Below are 17,500 nucleotides of genomic sequence, written 5' to 3' on the forward strand. Positions count from 1 at the left end.
TCTCTCTCTCTCTCTCTCTCTCTCTCTCTCTCTCTCTCTCTCTCTCTCTCTCTTCTCTAGTTATGTATCGTTACTGAACTTCAAGTCTTGATAAAGTTAATATCCTTAATGATGTGTGCATAGGTCCCAGTGTTTGACCTTTGGCTAAATTCTATACTATTCTATTCTATTCTTAATAAAGTGTGATTAATGTTAATGTGTGCTGTAAATATGGTGCATTGCGTATTTACTCAGTATTTCAAAACCTGACACATGGTAGCCTAAACTCGAGTAACTTGTGACGGGTTTCGGACAGGTTTAATGATTTTGTCAATTTTCTTAGATTATACCAAATAAGTAAAACTTTAATGAGCCGTGCGCGCGCGCGCGCACACACACACACACACACACACACACACACACACACACACACACACACACACACACACTAAATATTTGGAGGAAATGTCATGAGATTTTCAACGTGAATATACCAAGTTTTGATTACAAAGCGGTAGCTGCTCAGCATAAAATCAGCGGACAAATGAAAATATGCTGTCACATGCAGTGCATATGGTGTTTTTTTTTTCAAGTACAGATGTGCCTGCATGTATTGTTGATTTCATAACATTTTGCATGATACTCTTAAAAAAACGTTATTCCTGGTACATAATTGAATAGAACAGCGATAATCATGAAAGTTAATATTAAAAGAAAAAATGGCAAAATCTACGAAGCTCAGAATCTTTCCAGCTTAATCCTTCCAGCCATTGTAACCTTAAAAGATTGTCTATGTATGTTGTATTCCACCAACTCCTAATGTAACAAATTTTGTTTTACAAACATTCCTCATTCAAGAAAGCTAAAAACAAAAACATACTATTAAAATATTGTGTGTTTATAAAACGTATGTCTGGCGGTAAGAAACCTGGCGGTGATTGGAAGTGTGACATGATTCAAAAATGTCAGTATTATTTGAAAATTTTATATTTGACTTTGTTGTCGAGTATTGTATTATTGAAACACTAACATTATATTTTAATTTTATATTTTAAGTATTGTATTATTGAAAACTAATTTATATTTTAATATTTGATATATAATTTTGTACACAATAAACTAGCTTTTTAACGCCTAAATTTTCCACTTAATATTGAAGGTGAAAATATTAAGTCTAAGTCAGAGTTAGTCGGGAGTGTTAGGATTGCTTGTGCGTCAGTCAGTTTTGCAATGTCACTTTTGCATTCGTTTTGTAGGTGCACTTTGTATCTATGAATACTGTGCATAAAGTTTTTAAATGTGTAGTAGCTTTTATGGTAAGAGTAATACTTTATAGTATCTGTATGTGTGTGATATTCATCGTTAACTAAGAACTACAGCACTATAAGTCGTGCATTCATTCTTCAGGGAAACATTGGAAAAGTACAATATGTATGCATGAGTTTAAAAGTTGCCATGACACAGCTTTAAATATTAACTCCCAGTACAACTCCTACGAATAACATAATCTTCATTATAAGTAAGCAAGATACTAATTATAAACAAAAACTTGGCAATAGTTTAATTATAGATTCACTTCCAGAAAGGGAAAAAGTAGCACAGCAAAACCACACCCAATGAATCGCTGGTCCAGGTTGCGGTCTGTATGAGGCAGGCAAATACATGCTAACTGTTCCTTTGGGTGGGAAATCGGTACAGAGCAGGACATGATGGGTTAGTCACTCTGGAATAAAATAAGTTACGTTTACAAGATAAGACAGGCAAGTGTTGGTCTCATTCGTTGCAGAATCCACCATGTCATGTCTACATCATTTACTGGATTATTTTATAAATAAGAAATATTAATTTCATATTTTTCTGGACGTGATGTGTCCGTTAAGTAATGAAATCTGGCAAAGGCTCGTCTATGAAAAATAAAAACTGGCGAAGTTTGATCTCTAACGGGATAACTTTTTGTTGATGAGAAGAGGACAGTTGAACAGGAAACCAGGCAAAGTAAGACTACTGTACTGGGAGAGGGGAAAAATCTGCTCGAACTCTGAAACACAGACATGCCTTGTGCGAACAAGGAAATTTTGGTTGTCAAGGTTAGCAGATAACGAATTGAGAACAGTGAGGGTTGGCGATGGGGTAGGCAAAGAAACAAGCAAGGTTTTAGCACAAAATAACCAATGAAATTCATTTTAGCTTGCTTCTTATCGCATAGTCTTTGCCTCTTCATAGATACATCGTTTTGTTAAGTGTATAAAGGAAATTTTAAAATGCTCTCTCTCTCTCTCTCTCTCTCTCTCTCTCTCTCTCTCTCTCTCTCTCTCTCTCTCTCTCTCTCTCTCTCTCTCTCTCCAGCCGAGGTTGTGAATGGTACCACTACCAGTCAGTTCAAAAATATATTAGATGAAATGATTGACATAATTGCGCGTTTCATTCATTCTTACTCATTCTTTATAAAGGTGTCTCCTTGGATGAACTATTGAAGTCTGCGAGGCACGTCTCTGTATAACTTTCTTTCTACCGTCACTTGGAAGGATGACCTTTCTTCCAGAATTCTAATGCTTTTCCAAGGAGCAACACTTTTCATCCCTTCCTATGATCACTTCACTCTTGGTTATCGAAGTAATTCAAAATAGTTTTCCTGTTGAATTAATTTAATAGTAATAATGTTATTAGTCTAGGATAGTGAGGACTCAATATTTTTGTACCTTGTAATTTTAGTAAATGTGAAAGAATAATTGAATCAGTCTTGTTCTTGCAAAAAATTTAGTCATTTCATGGAAGGATGTGCTGAAATTCACTGCTTTCAAGTCAAGGTGTTAGCTCATTTGCATTCTTTTTCTGAACTCGATTTCAAACTTTATTTCATCCCTTTTTTATGGTAAGGCCAAACCATTGTTCAAGCATGGTATAAATGTACAATGAAATATGGACGAGGTAGGTAGGATAGACAACTGGGAGGAGAGCAAATTAGACAGTTGAAAATAAGAGGCAGAAGGAGATAGAGGTGTTATGCAAGGCACTGGAAGATTTACCTCTATTGTTATTTTTTGATGTTTTCACTTTTTTCCATTTTCAGACTAATCTCTATGACAAAAGCATTATTTGCATCATTATGGATTGCAGGAGCATTTGCATCAGAGTGGACTCGATCATGCATTGCCTGTCTGGTAGGATTACTGTTGGATTTTGTTATAAGCCCTGCATATGGTCTGATAGATTTGACTGGTAAACTTAACCGTACTGTGTCTGTGAGCTATACACAGGGATGGGAGGTTTTGGGAGGTCCACAGGTCTACGTGATTTATCATCAGCCCCACTGCCTGGTTCCCCTTATTCCTAGCTTGGATGTTGATCACGTTCTGTTTCAGGGACGTTTTACACTAATACGGCGACCTGCCCTTTGCCTCTGCCGCTCATTAGCGACCTTCAAACCTTTAAGCCTTCAGCTGTTGAACTTCTTTAACATTGCATTCCTCCTTTGGGTGAGTCTTAAGGGAGATTAGAAACAGTACTGAAATGTTTGGATGAACTTCATAGTAGTCTCAATACTAATATTAGTAATAATAATAATCTTACAAAAATGCAGTAGGTACTACACATAAGGTTTAATATTGTGTGATATATATGTAAGCTGTACATTTGAGGTTCATAGTAAGTAATTTACTAGGTGGTGTAAAGAATACAATTTTGTATCTGATTCTCAATTATGACTTTTCAGGTTTTCGGATTTCGGGGTCATCATGACAGAGAAGCCCACAACGCATCAAGATCGTAATCCTGTGTTCGTCTGAATTTCTCCATTGCCCGCAACTCTCTCTCTCATTAGTAATTTTGTTCAGTTGTACATTCATACGAGTTACAAACCTTTTATTTTTACTTGTGCCAAAGCTTCAGCAATGGCAGAGAAACTGGATGCTTGAGCAGATGGTGAAACTAGCTTAGTGGTGTGTAACTTGTGTGTGAGCTCCTATAACAAGTCCAGGAGAAGTCCTCTGTTTCACTTTGTAGTTGCTTGCTCCCAGTTCATTTGATGTTTTTTGACAGTATTTTTTCTTGCCTCACGCACGCGTCAAAAGAGGATCTTCACGTCGGTACTTTTCTTTGTTATTCATTCATTTACACCAAAGCAAGAATGGCTGAACTTTGGTTTGTAATTTGTGGTTTGCAAAGTGTGTGGGCATGATGGTACAACGTGTAGGCATTTCTGAGCCGATAAGTGTTCAGGTATGTAAAGGTTCTTCTCAGACAACCGCATTCTCACCACTATTATCCAAACCCTCGCGTGCTGTACCTAGTTGCAGGGCGACTGTAGAGAGAGCTGCTAGACAGTCCAGACTCCCTAAAGCTGTGCCTAGACAGCTTTCTTTTAGCTTGAGAAAGTCAACCCATAAGCCTTACCAGGTTCAGCTGGACAAGGTATAGAAGTTAGTGTCATAAGGAATGTCATTCCACCTCTAGACCTTCCATAGCCAAAATAGCCGATTTTCTTTTATTCCTCCGGAAAGTTAAGGGTCTTTCGTATTCGGCTGTTGCTGACTACCGCTCAACGATTAGCAGTACAATTAGTTTCCACTTTCCAAAAATCTCTAGTAGTAAGATAATCGATGATTTATCACGTTCTTTTAAGATTGAACATCCTGTCTTGCCGACTCGGGCCCCTCCGTGGGACTTGTTGGAAGTACTTCAATATTTTTCTTGCGTTCCCCTGCCTTTGAACCCATTGAAGCTATAACGTTAAGACACTGACTAAGAAGTTGCTTTTTCTTACGGCTTTAGCTTCAGCTAGAGGGTTGGGCGAGCTTCAGGCAGTTTCTAGGTTGGGTTCCTATGCGAGAAATGATACATATTTGTCTGTCTTCTGGTATTTGTGGCGAAGACAGAGTCGGAGGTTCAAACTCTACCTCGTTCGTTTAAAGTTCTTTATCTGCAAGTGTTCGTTACCGGCGATCCAGCGGAGATATCTTTACGTCCAGTGCGAGCATTAAAGCCTATTTTTCAAAGGTTGAGAAACCCCATCCGCTTCCGCATACACTTCTTAGTCTCTCTGCGGAATCCCTCCCGTCTGCTGTCAAAGAATGCAATTAGTTACTTTTGGAGGGAGGTGATTTCCCAGGCTTCTCAGGGTTCTTCTTCGTTGTCTTAAGCTCTGTATTTCTCCGACCGCACAGTATTCGGAGTATGTCCACTTCATCTTCCTTTCTAAGGAATTATTCAGTGCCTTCTATTCTGGAGGCAGCTGCTTGGAAGTCTGTCTCAGTGTTTACCTCCTTTACTTAAAAGACGTTCAATTCGCCTCATAGCATGTAGCGGCGAAGTCTACTATCTAGGGTGCATTCATTTAACTGAGGTGCTGTTCACTTAGTGTGGAGGTTCGGAGGGTTATTCTCTCGGTCCACATGTAGTGGCGAAGTCTGTTATCTAGGGTGCATTCATTTAGCTGAGGTGGTATTCACTTAATGAGGAGATTCTTAGGTTATCTAGATAGAGGAATTCCTTTTAGTCTTTAGAATTCTTAGGCAACAGTGATAGTATAATCACATGAACTTATGTTTAGTACGTTTTAAGTTTCATAGTCTTTGATAGTTTCCCCAAGAGAGTACAAGGGGGTGCTCTTGTAGGTTAGGCTACTTCTTCGCTTGTCGATTAGCGGGCCTTATCCGGAGGATCAGCAGCTCGGCACACTGCTTCATTCCCCTCCATACATGGGAGGTTCATCATACTCTCATGTAACATGAGAGGTTCTGATGAACCACATGGGAGGTCGACGGACCGAGACAGTACGGACCTGACGGGCGATCATAGTACTCTCCAGCATGTCTCGTCACCAAAAGCATCGATTGATAAGGTGAGTGTATATAGATATACTATGCAGAGCAGATCAGTGAGCTGCCATCTCTGCTGTTGTGAAAAGGGGTGTGCCGCAAACTTAGATGGTTCTTCAGGAGGGACAGCGGCTCTGCACTCTGCCTCATTCTCCTCCGTACATGAGAGGTTCTGAAGAGCCACATGGGGGGTCAACGGACCAAGAGTACTGACTTGACTGACCATCAGTCAAATTACTCTCCAACATGTCTCTTCACTGAAAGTATTGATTGATATGGTGAGTGTATGACTAAATGGATATTTTATGCAGAGCAGATTGGTGAGCTACCATCTCTGCGGTTGTCAAAAGGCGTGCAATAGAATTGATCCCTCCTCCTCTAAATATTGTTAATCCGGCGAATTCAGGTGTTCAGGGAGTGTATTGCAATATGAAGTTTTTATTACTTACCCGAACACCTGAATGATTCCCACCATGAATGATTCCCACCACCCACTTCCCATACCTGCAGCATTGGTAACGCTGGCTGTTAAAATTCCCAATACAGTAGTGGGATTGGTAGTTTTTTGGGCTAGTGGGATTAAGGGCGAATTCAGGTGTTTAGGTAAGTATTACAAATTAAATTTATTTAAAACTTCATATGTAGGCACATTTTCCATGAGGAGGTTTGTTTCCATGAAAAAATAACAATTTTGCAAAGAAAAAGTTTTGTATTACAAATGTATTCATGTATACTGAGATGTACGTAATGGCAAAACTTGTATATGTATTCATGTATACTGAGATGTATGTAATGGCAAAACTTGTATTACTTTTACTGTGAGGTTCAAGAAATGTCAGAAGTGAAAGACTGATCCTTTAATTCTCCCAACAGGTGTTTATAATAAGGAAAGGTAGCAAGCAACCTGAGGCTCCCTGCTGCGTCCATACGAAGGTTGCGTTTGTTAACAGGCATAAAAAGACTTGCATTAAATGCATTACAGAACAGAACATGTAAAAGGCAAGTGTATATATATATCGGCGGACAGGCCGTACAATGATGCATACCTTGAGATACATAGTTTGAAATATCAACAAGTAACGTATATGACGTGATTAATGTATGTATGAAAGGAGAGGCTTTTTTGACACCCTTACAAGTACTCCCCCCAAGACTAATCATAGCAATTATTGGATGAAAATAAAATTTTTTAACATTAATCACGCAGATGCTGAGGCAGTCGGAGAGGACCCCTGCTCCTGAAGAACTGTGGGCGTGGGGTGGAACCGACATCTGGGGTTGGCTCGGTGTGTTTCCTGGACCTTCCTGGACCCCGCTTTGGTGGGGGAGCGGGTGTCTCTGTGGGGAGGTACTAGGGGGAACTCTGGGGCACCTGCTTTCTTCCTCATGTACTTCACTGTCTAACAGAAATGCCGGCTTCAGCCTATTAATGGTGATCCAGTCTTCCTGCCTGTGGATGTCAAGGAGGTGTGCCTGATGACGCTGTGGGGCCCCTGTAGGGCCTGATTAAGAGTGGCCGACGGGTGTCCACCCTGACGAAGACGTAGGTGGTGGTTCTGTCGGTGAAGGCCTTATGGCAGGGCGCGAACTTCTGTGCAAGTTCCCTCAACCTTGGGAGGGGTGTGTCGGCGATGGCGGGAAGAATTCTCCAGGGACGGCCAGTGTCTCCCCATAGACTTTTTCAGCAGGGGAGGCGTCGCCATTTGCTTTCAGTGCGGTGTAGGGACCCAGGGCAGCTGTTCCTTCCACCTCTCGTCGGTGCAGTGTGCCTTACGTAAGAGCTGCCTTAAGAGAGCGGTGCGCCCTCTCAACCATGCCGTTCGCTGTGGGGTTGTAGGCCGTTGTGCTGTGTAGAGTTGTGCCCATCAGGAGTTCCAAGGAGACCCAGAGCTCTAACAGGAAAGCTGGACCCCTGTGTGTAGTGATGCTGTCTAACACTCCAAAATGGCTGATCCAACTGGAGAGGAGGGCCTCTGCACATGATGCTGTTGATACCTCCTCCATGGGGGTTGCCTCAGACCAGTGGGGTGGAGTGGTCTATGATTGTCAGGGTATCTGGCTCCTCCAAATTGCGGAAGGGGCTCGACGACGTCGATGTGGATGCGGCTGAAACGCCGACGAGGCTGGGGGAAGTCGCCAACCCCGGACTCTGTGTGCTGGGACGTTTTGCTCGCCTGGCACAGGATGCAGCTCCTTGTCCACTGGCGAATGTCCTCGTTGTTGCCATGCCAGATAAACTTGTTAGTCAATGAGGCACGCCGTTGTGCGCCCTGATGGATGGGAGAGACCGTATGTCGAACACCTGCCTTCTCCTCGAAGCAGGTACTAGGGGGCGTGGGCAGATGCAGAAAGGCAGATCCCCCAAGATGGTGTCCATTAGGCACTGGAATGTGGCACCTGTGTTCCTGAGACTGAACGTGGAATAGGAAAATGTGTAGCTCCCGAAGGGCGTGATGATGGCGGTCTTTGGGATGTCATCGGGATGCATAGGGACTTGGAAGTATGACTTCAGCAGGTCCATCTTGGAGAAAATCTTCGCTCCACGGAGGGCGCTCATCAGGTCTTGCATGTTAGTGGAGGGGAGAAGCCCACGGGCTTGATGCTTTTTTAGACGCTCATCCATTCCATCTCTACAAAGGCCCCTTTTGGCATCTTGTAACTTCTGTGGAGACAGTCGTCTGAACTTGGCATGGGTTGGTGTGATGGAAGATGCCGTGCTTTACTGAAGCCCCAGGTGACTGGCGTAGCTCTGGTTTGAAAACGTCCGGGAACTCCTATGGAGGGACGTGTAGCCGTGGGGGCTGTGGAGCAGATGGTGGGCATTCCAGGCCTGGTGAAGAGCTGACGGGAGTGACAGGTTCCTGTGTCGAGGAGGCGTTGTCTTGCAACGTCGACTAGAAGTCCATGGTGTCCTAGGAGATCAGCGCCTAGCAGGGGGAACTTTACATCCGCGATGACGAAAGGCCAGTGGTATATGCGTCCCAGAAGTGAGATAGTCCGATTCGTCGTGCTTTATAATGTAAAATATTAAATTGTAATTGTGCCATATTGTAAATGAGAGAATTAATTATTTTGTTTTGGCCATATTTGCATATAAAGTTGCAGAGAAAGTATTCTAAACCCATAGGAAGTGTTAGAAAAAAAAGCATTTAAATTGTACAACCCACAAGACTACATCTATCCAAGAGTGGAGAGGCTTCTTAGTGTAAGTTTCAATAAACAAATTATAATAAATAGTTCCAAATCTTATCATTATTATCGTTTCAATAAACAAATTATAATAAATAGTTCCAAATCTTATCATTATTATCATTTTTACTTAGGGCTAGCTATAACCTTTGTAAGACCATTTCAATATTTTCACGTGACTAGGTCAGTGTTCTTAACACCATTATCATCCCACCCCTATCGTATTTGCCTCAAATCCTCTTGGCACTGTAAAGCTATTGGCGCTGACAGTCCGCAAACTTCAATTACACCTTTCTTCAATACACTTTTCATTCAGTTGCATTATTTCGATCTTCTGTAAAACCAGATCCTCTAATTGTGTAGTTTCGGCTCCATCTGAAGAACTCTATCTCATGTATCTCATCAAAGAACTACAATTACCCGTGCACTTCCCATTTTATCCTCATTAAACATGTATTTGTGTAGGCGTTACACAAATTCTTCGGATTATTTTCTTAAAAGTTCGTCTAAAGCTTCTTTTTGAACTTGTAAGCTGAAGAACACCTGAAAGGACAAGAAACAAGTTAATTACATCATGGAAAACTCAAGTCTTTTTGTTTGCAACTTCTCAAAATAAGGACATAATTAACTGCAATCAAGATTCAAGCATCCTATGCACAGGTCTTTTTCATTGTAGGAATAAGTAGTATTATCAAGGATACATAGATAAGTTCCATTCAATCCTACAGTTAAATAAAATGAAACAAGTCTAAAATGCAAATTTCACTAAAAACTAACAAGAGTTTCTTATTACTACTGAATTTTTATCAGACGGTTAACTATCTCGCCTCTTCAGCTAAAAACCCGAGTTTGATCCCACAAGAAAAAAACGTCTGTGGCTGTTTTCTGAAAAATCTGTATTGTCCCCAGTTGACCTAAGCAGTTATTAGTCGTCTATTGTGGGTTACAACCAGTGTGTATACGAGATAGGGCTAGCAACCTCATCACAAACACTTGCTTAGAAGCTGGGGGATTAACACCCTCGGAAAGTCAATTAAGAGAGAGAGAGAGAGAGAGAGAAAAGACTGCTAAAATGGAATAATCTTGTAAAGATTTTCGAAACTTTCCCTATATCCAGTAATAACCGGTTGTTGTAACAAACTGATTTTCCTGTAGAAGACTATTTTAAGAGTAATTTGTAATTATAGTCCACAAACGCCTTTCTTCAGTCTCTCATTGTCATTTACTCCCAGTCCATTGTCTAAAACTTCAAATGGTACTGATTTTGAGCGTCCACCTAATTCAGCTGCATAATCCTGTATTTCTTTCTCTCTCCAAGCAAAGTTTTCATTCGTACGAAGTTTAACAAGTGTTTGATGAATACCATGAGAGAGAGAGAGAGAGAGATTTATGCACGGAAAAACTAGCATAAATACACCAGTAGCAACATTACTCCTATCCTAAGCCATTGTGTTCATTCTTAATTACATGTACACATTTTCTCCACTAACAGGGGATCTAATAAGGCAGTTATGGTACCAGCACGGTCTATAATAGCTTGAAAACCTCTGATCTGAGATAAAATGGGCAGGCAATATCTTTACTCTAAGCAACACAATATTTTACTAAAGCTCTTCAGCAGTCTAGAGAACGCTTCATTTTCACGTTCGGTCCATCAACCTCTAACTAAACAATTCTCAAAATATTAATCAAATAAAAGATTTGATGACCTCTGTCATTCTACAATACATTGTGTTGCCAAAACAACACTTTAAGTACACAGTTTTGCAGATACACTTGAGTGATCTGATTCAATCTTGTACACTTAAAACTCAGACATACCCAAATAAGAAAAGACATCTTCATGCTGCAGCTTACCATCTTATTGTAAAGACTGAAGGTCATAGATGGTGGCTATCAATCTGCCTCATTAACTTCATAAATACTAAATTTTAAATAATTTAAAGATAGATTCTTAAATTAATGAGCGTATTTGTAGAATGAAATAAGAATTAGCTGCAGCTTTCAATTTTTTTTATCTCACACTAGAAATTATTTATTCATATTTATAAAAAAGGGATACTTCAGATGTTTTCTAGAATTAAAGCCGCCATCTCATGAAAAACAAGAATTAATGTCAAAAGTTATTTTACAACCAAAAATTCCAGATAAATTCAAATGACTGATTAATGTTTCAGAATTTCGAAAGCATACTACACAAATTATTAAAATCTGCAAATTCTTTTTTCTAAAGCTGTGGATGAAATTTTTCTCTGAGATTTTAGAAGGAAGCTGCTGTTGCACTAAACTTCCATCAACAGCTTTGGAGCTAATGAAATTCTACAGGTGACGAGGAATGTGTAATTTTGCCCCCAATATAGGAGTCTGAAAACGTAAAAATTCCATAGCTACATAAGAATGCATAAATTCTTATGTGTACATTTAACTACAGTAGCTCTCTGACGTAAATGACACACAGGTCCTATAGATGACTGGGGGCCGGAGGATCAAAAGTACTATTATTTTGACAGAGCAACGAACCATAATCGTATGGGAGTCCGTGATATCAACTTGATCCAATCTAAACACCTTAAATAAAATGTCTTAATAATCCCTAACAATGCCAATTCCAAGCCTTGAATTTTTAAAAGCTAAAGAAATTAAGATTTATTATTAACCTCAAAAGTTAATCAAACATTAGTTATCAAAACTGAAAACGAGTTTTAATAATGGTTTACAAGCTTATGAACTGTAAAACTATACTGCGTGTAAGCCTATAAGATTATTGCGATTAGATTTTTCTTATTTCATATACTCTTAACTTTCGTGTACCTGAGGAAAGGTTAAAATTCATAAAAAGATTTTACCTTCAATATCAGTCCAACAACTGTCACATCAAAGGGGTATTTAAACAAAGATAGTTCAGCAAAGATGGTTCATCTTAATTATGTTTTCAGACTTAAATAAACTCTGGTCCTTCAGTGCTGAATGCAGAAGATTCGAGATATTTCTAAAAATTTCAGAGAGCTTTATGAGATTTAGACGACTTATTAGTCAAAACCTGTTACTTTTAGCTCGCATAATGCTTCACTAATTATCATCAACAGTCTTAAATATCAGATCTTGACCATTTGATCACTGAGTAACGTAGCACAACCGTGCTTCCTTTGGTTACTGAAGTTTCTCATCTAGCTATTTCAAACAACACTGAAGGAAGGTCCTCAACCTGAAAGACACCTATCATTACAGTGCTTTGCTATAAGATGTGAGAAATGTGTACTGAAATAAATCTTACGTATTTCAGAAACTTAAAATAATTTCAGGCATTCTCCCAGACTTCCACTTTGCTCTCAGGCATCACTCCTCCCCAGTGCAACATGTCTTAAGTTTGCATTTTAAGCAAGTCATTAACTACATTTCAAGTATATTGAGGTTTTATTTTCTTTTAGGAATTTTTGACCCAAAAGTTTTACTTGTAAACTTTACTACTAACAAACCACCCGTGTAGCACCTATTCAGTTCCAAATACTTCTAAAGTCCCCAACTGCCTTTGTAGAGTATGATCAATTGTGCAATAAAATGTTTCAGTTTTTAAGTAGAGTTAAATGGCGAACAATGCACCAAATACTGCATCAGAATCTACTTTATACAGTCAATCAATGTTTTTTTGAGGTCTCATTTATTCAAAGTTCGGAAGAACTTTTTCAGATTTGTCTGTGCCTTACCTTTACTGGCTGGGAATACACACGACAAGCAGGTCTCGCCCCACCAAAGAACACAGTGCTTGGGTGTTCCTCATCCTTCACTCCCTCGTACTTTCCAATATAATTTTCCTAAAGGAAGAAAACTTGAATTAGAGCTGGTAATGTTAGTGTAAGCCATTTCTAAATAAAATGCTGTGAAATCCTTGTGCTTTTAAATGTTATCAGAAACTGTTCAAGTTGCAGGGAAAGTAAGGAAACTTTCAGATTATGTCATCGTTATCTAATTATCCTCCTTTCAAAGCGCTTTCAACATTTCTTAAAAATAATCTAAATTTTTAAAGCGATACAATTAAATTATAGATGTTTATTTAGGTTCTACATTATATAGTAGTTCAGGTAGTGTCTCTGAATCTAAAGCCATCCTTCTCTAGGAGTTTAAGACTTAGTGAAAAGTTAGTAGTTTATTCCATAATGTTTATTAGTCCTACGCACATAAACCAACTGGCCTACTTAGGTTATACACTGGTGTCTCATGAATTATTTACATCTTGTTCTCCAAAGTGAAAAGTGGATTTTACGAGTACCCTAACCTCACACTGACCTTAGATTTCTACGCAAACAGCTATGTAAATTCTTTTTAAATTTTGTTCAAAGGTAGATTCAGTCTAGTCAGTTCACAGTCTGATTCAGGGCCAAAATTTTCCCATTTCATGAGACGTCTGAATAAAATCCACGTCCATCTTCACAAACGAAACGATCATATACTTCAATGACTAACAATTATTTTGTACTCTTTAAACAGACCAGCCCAGAATCATATAAACATAGCATAAATCTTGCATGTTTAAACCTCATTCTCTGGGTTACCTTCAAATTCTACAAACCTCTTAGCAGCAGCCATGTATTGTACACCAAGATTTGTGCTAAGCAATAAATATCAAATTTAATTTCCTGCTTCCTTTAATACTACCACTTAAAGGTTATTTTCGGTTTCCAATTCTCTATTCTAGATTGTACTCTTATGTGCATATTCAAGAAATAAAAGGTCAACACAGCACACCCTATCTGCCTTCAGTTTCCAAAGAATATATAAAAGGATTTCATATTAAGCCTTCAACACTTACCTGTGATAACGTTGTCTTCAGTGGAATGAGCCTCTACGGAAGTCTGTCCCCTCTTTGCGTTAATTTTTGGAGGTCTTCGTTGTCTGATCTTGTAGGCTGGCCACCTTGTCAAGTTGCCATTTACAGTTTTCATGAAAACTAACCCTTCTGCTCATACCTCTCTTCAATATCCGTCTAATGTTTTCGTTGCGACCTGCTTTCATTAATCCATGCTCCTACATGTAGTTACACTTGAAGGGGGATACTTTAGAGTTTTCAATATAAACTAATACTTAGAGCACTGATCTGCTATGTTTAACATTTCAATTTTCATGTACTTCACATTTTCTGACTGCTTTGGATGATTCATTCTCCGCCACAAGTTGCTTCTGCTTTTCTAAGCTTGGTGTAGACTAAAATTGAAAGGATAGTCTGTAATAAACTTATATTTTACCTATCATTTGTATACCGTAATTTGATATGTTTCTTTAGTAGCAGAATACGTCTCCATTGTTGCAATCCGTTCTCGTATTTCGGCAGTTTTCTTTCTCACTGTTGAAAGATCAAAAGACTCTCCAGTTTCGATGGCGATTATCATTTCATATGGCTACCTTTAGAGAGGGCAACTTGCCTCAGTAGTGAACTCTCAGTTAAGCTAATTTTCATTCCTTGCCTTTGAGAACTGAATGCTTAACTTCCTTGATGTTCTTCATGTATCAGCATTTAAGCCAGAGGGTCTTGTCTAGTATGAGTTTAATGATATTCTATTCATCAACAGCACCTGTGGATCTGGTTCCTCTCAGCTCATATACTCATCTGTAGGAACACTGTTCTTTGGGGAAGGGTGCAGAACATTTGCTTTACCTTTTGTACATATATTTTTTCCTTAATCTAAGCTATTTTTCTTGTATCCCATTTTATTTAGTTAGTCATTTCTTGTTTTAACGATCAACAGCACTCATGCAGCATAGTTTCACCTTCATTGACCTTCTTAAAAACTTGTTTTTCATTAGGCCTCTTCAGAGTTTTTATATATTATTCTACCCGAGACTGGCCTAACACTGATTCCTAAAGACTCAAAAGTATGAGGTACAAAGTAGTTGTTCAAACATAACTCTTAAATAACCCTATAGTGGTGCAAATTCTCCTGTTCCCTCAACTCCCTCTCCTTATTGTTGCTTCATGTTTCAGTATTGGCAGACAAAGTTAGTAACACAGCTGTGTCATGTATTTGTTGCATTATTTCTACGACCATACCCCTATTTTTGTTTATCTGTGTTCTTTACCTATTCCCCAGGCAGTTTTACAGTTTTCTTCTTTGAAGCAATATATTTAATCCCTTTCCAGTGAATTTCTCTTCTAGGTATTTGCACCTCAACAATATCAACTGTGCTTTTCTTCTTTTAATTTTACATCTTTATTTTTCTTTGCTAAAAAGACGTACTTATTTATTATCGAAGGTCAGTCTCCTTATATCTGACCTCTACTAAAAAATTCTTGTCTGTTAGATATTCTGTTCATCTTCAATATGACCATGAACATTTGATACCATACTTTTGTGACATTTTTCTCCTTTCTCCCTGTTTTCCATTTAGTGGCCCCTCTCTGTTAGAAGACTAAGAGATTTTCAAGGCTGAGTGACCTTCCTGCAGTAGCACTGAACCTGTAAATGAGAAAATCTCGATGAAGGAAACTTACTAAAGTATTTTGTGGTGTAACCTAAAACTTTTGAATCTAATATAAACCTACATACCCCCTGACCGTAGAAAATGCAGTACGAGAAATATATAAACCAGTTAAAACTGGGAACAAACTCTAGCACATTTTGCAGAAGTAATGTACATGATAGTAAACCGATCCTGAGTTGAAGTTCATTATATAATAAAGCATTTTGGAATGCCATTTGTAAGGCCTCAGCTCCAGACCAAAAACTTGAATCTTGTTAGGCTAGAACTCCACCTACAACCTGCATTCTGTGCCAGACAATCCAAAGTTCATAAAAATGTCACATTTATCGGAAGGTTTTATCAGTTGTTCTTGAAAGGATTACTGAAGTGCGTTATGCAAAATCTTGCTTCCAATGTCAAATGCTTACTGAAACAAATCTTGCTAACTGTACATGACTGAAAAAAATACTTGCTACTTACAAAAAAATTAACTAATATTAAAGGGAATTTGTATTTTTCCTAGATATATTAACCAGAGCCTTTTATGTAGGAGTTATTCCTCAACGCGAGCTGTAATAAGCCGTTAAAACTTGGTGCAGAATAAGGTAGTTAACTGGTGGTTGCATGGGGGGTGGGGGAAACCCCCAACTCACCTGCCTTCACCAAGCATTTTTCCTTCAGTATATGAGAAGATGAAGGGTGGTTGAAGTGGAAAATATGATACTAAAGAAAACTTTTGGTATTTCTCACCACCAATGTCTAGTTTTCAGTGACCATTTCTAATACATGCCAAAGCTGCTCAACATACTAACAGTGCTCAGTCAGATCATACTGAAGCTATTTATCTTAAAGTAATAAAAACTCTATTCATAAACATGATTGCTTAGGAAAAAGCTTAATCGTTACTGAATACCTTAAATACAGAAACTCCTAAGAGAAAACCTTACCGCATATACAAAGTCACTCTTGATTATCAAGAAAACCAATATGATTGGTCATTCTCTTTCCTTTTAAACTAGTCACTTCCACTAGTATTGCATCGATTTACAAGTTTTCATAATCTGATAACAATAATGCGTAGACAGATGACAGCCTAGGGCTTTTGCTAACGGAAGGGAAAAGCACCACAACCAAGTCAAAAACAATGTCTGCTTTACCAGAGGTCCCAAAACAATTCAAGCACCTGTAATGGATTTTTAGATTGTACGCTAATGAGGATCTCTCCCTAAAACAATGCATTTTTTCCCAAAGTTAAGCTTTTAACTCCGTATGACTTGTGATAGGAGAAACTGTTCTCATGACCTTTTTAAAGAGTTTCCAAGGCCATTATCGATAACAGTGAATACGCCCAGCCCAACTTATCAATATCAGTATTGTAATTTCTTTACCTCCGTAATATTTTCCCTGTAATAATTACTTGCACTGCAGCAGCAAGGAATAAAAAGGTATAAATATGCACAGAATGCTTTAACTAAAAAACTGTAAAGAAAAGACTTGATCCTTACATCTATGGTGCAGAAAGGTCAAACTATAAAGGACACTTCTAACTTTATATATCACATTCTGCCATTACATGATATTTTGAAAATAGTGATGGACTTCGAAATTTCGTCTGTAATGACTTCATCAACATCAAGAGTCGACTCATTCAAGCTGGGAGGGAATTACTCGCGCAACAAAACCTGAATAAATTCGTCGTTTTAATAAATTCGTAATACAAAGTAACATATACGAGATTAACAATTCAAAACACCACATTGAAATCATTTGTCAGTTACAGAAGCGAAAAGTATTCACAAATACTGAGCACTAAACAGTTACATCTTACGGAAGTTTTAACATTTTTGGGAACATTCGTTAAGTCGCCTTGTAAAACAATACGTAGACGCCATTCAAAATGGTTAACAGAACCAAAAAGTAAATACAACATCATTTACATTGTCATATAGAAACGGAGTCATTTTGGACTGAATGAAACTTGATATTTCTAAAACGGCATATCATTTATTCTGTTAACACAATCAGGAGTCGGAACTAGATCATTTAAAAGCTATACGTACATT

The 17,500-nt window shown here is 38.5% G+C and overlaps 2 long non-coding RNA genes across 3 annotated transcripts in view; one reads left to right on the top strand and one right to left on the bottom strand.

Moving 5' to 3' along the window:
- Positions 1–9,044, top strand: part of LOC136847728 (uncharacterized) — a 22,020-nt gene extending 12,976 nt beyond the window's left edge. The window contains exons 3-6 of one of the 2 annotated variants that reach the window (XR_010855814.1): positions 3,050–3,455; positions 3,692–3,798; positions 6,669–6,794; positions 7,003–9,044. This is a non-coding gene — a long non-coding RNA (uncharacterized lncRNA). The remainder of the gene's footprint in view (positions 1–3,049; positions 3,456–3,691; positions 3,799–6,668; positions 6,795–7,002) is intronic. The other variant, XR_010855815.1, reaches the window with a different exon arrangement.
- LOC136847727 (uncharacterized) overlaps positions 8,795–17,500 on the bottom strand; it is a 14,400-nt gene continuing 5,694 nt past the window's right edge. Inside the window, exons 2-4 of the long non-coding RNA XR_010855813.1 lie at positions 13,792–15,433; positions 12,689–12,796; positions 8,795–9,527 (exon numbers count right to left, since the gene is read on the bottom strand). This is a non-coding gene — a long non-coding RNA (uncharacterized lncRNA). The remainder of the gene's footprint in view (positions 9,528–12,688; positions 12,797–13,791; positions 15,434–17,500) is intronic.

Source organism: Macrobrachium rosenbergii, chromosome 17 (genome assembly GCF_040412425.1).
Source record: "Macrobrachium rosenbergii isolate ZJJX-2024 chromosome 17, ASM4041242v1, whole genome shotgun sequence".
Lineage (NCBI taxonomy): Eukaryota > Metazoa > Arthropoda > Malacostraca > Decapoda > Palaemonidae > Macrobrachium > Macrobrachium rosenbergii.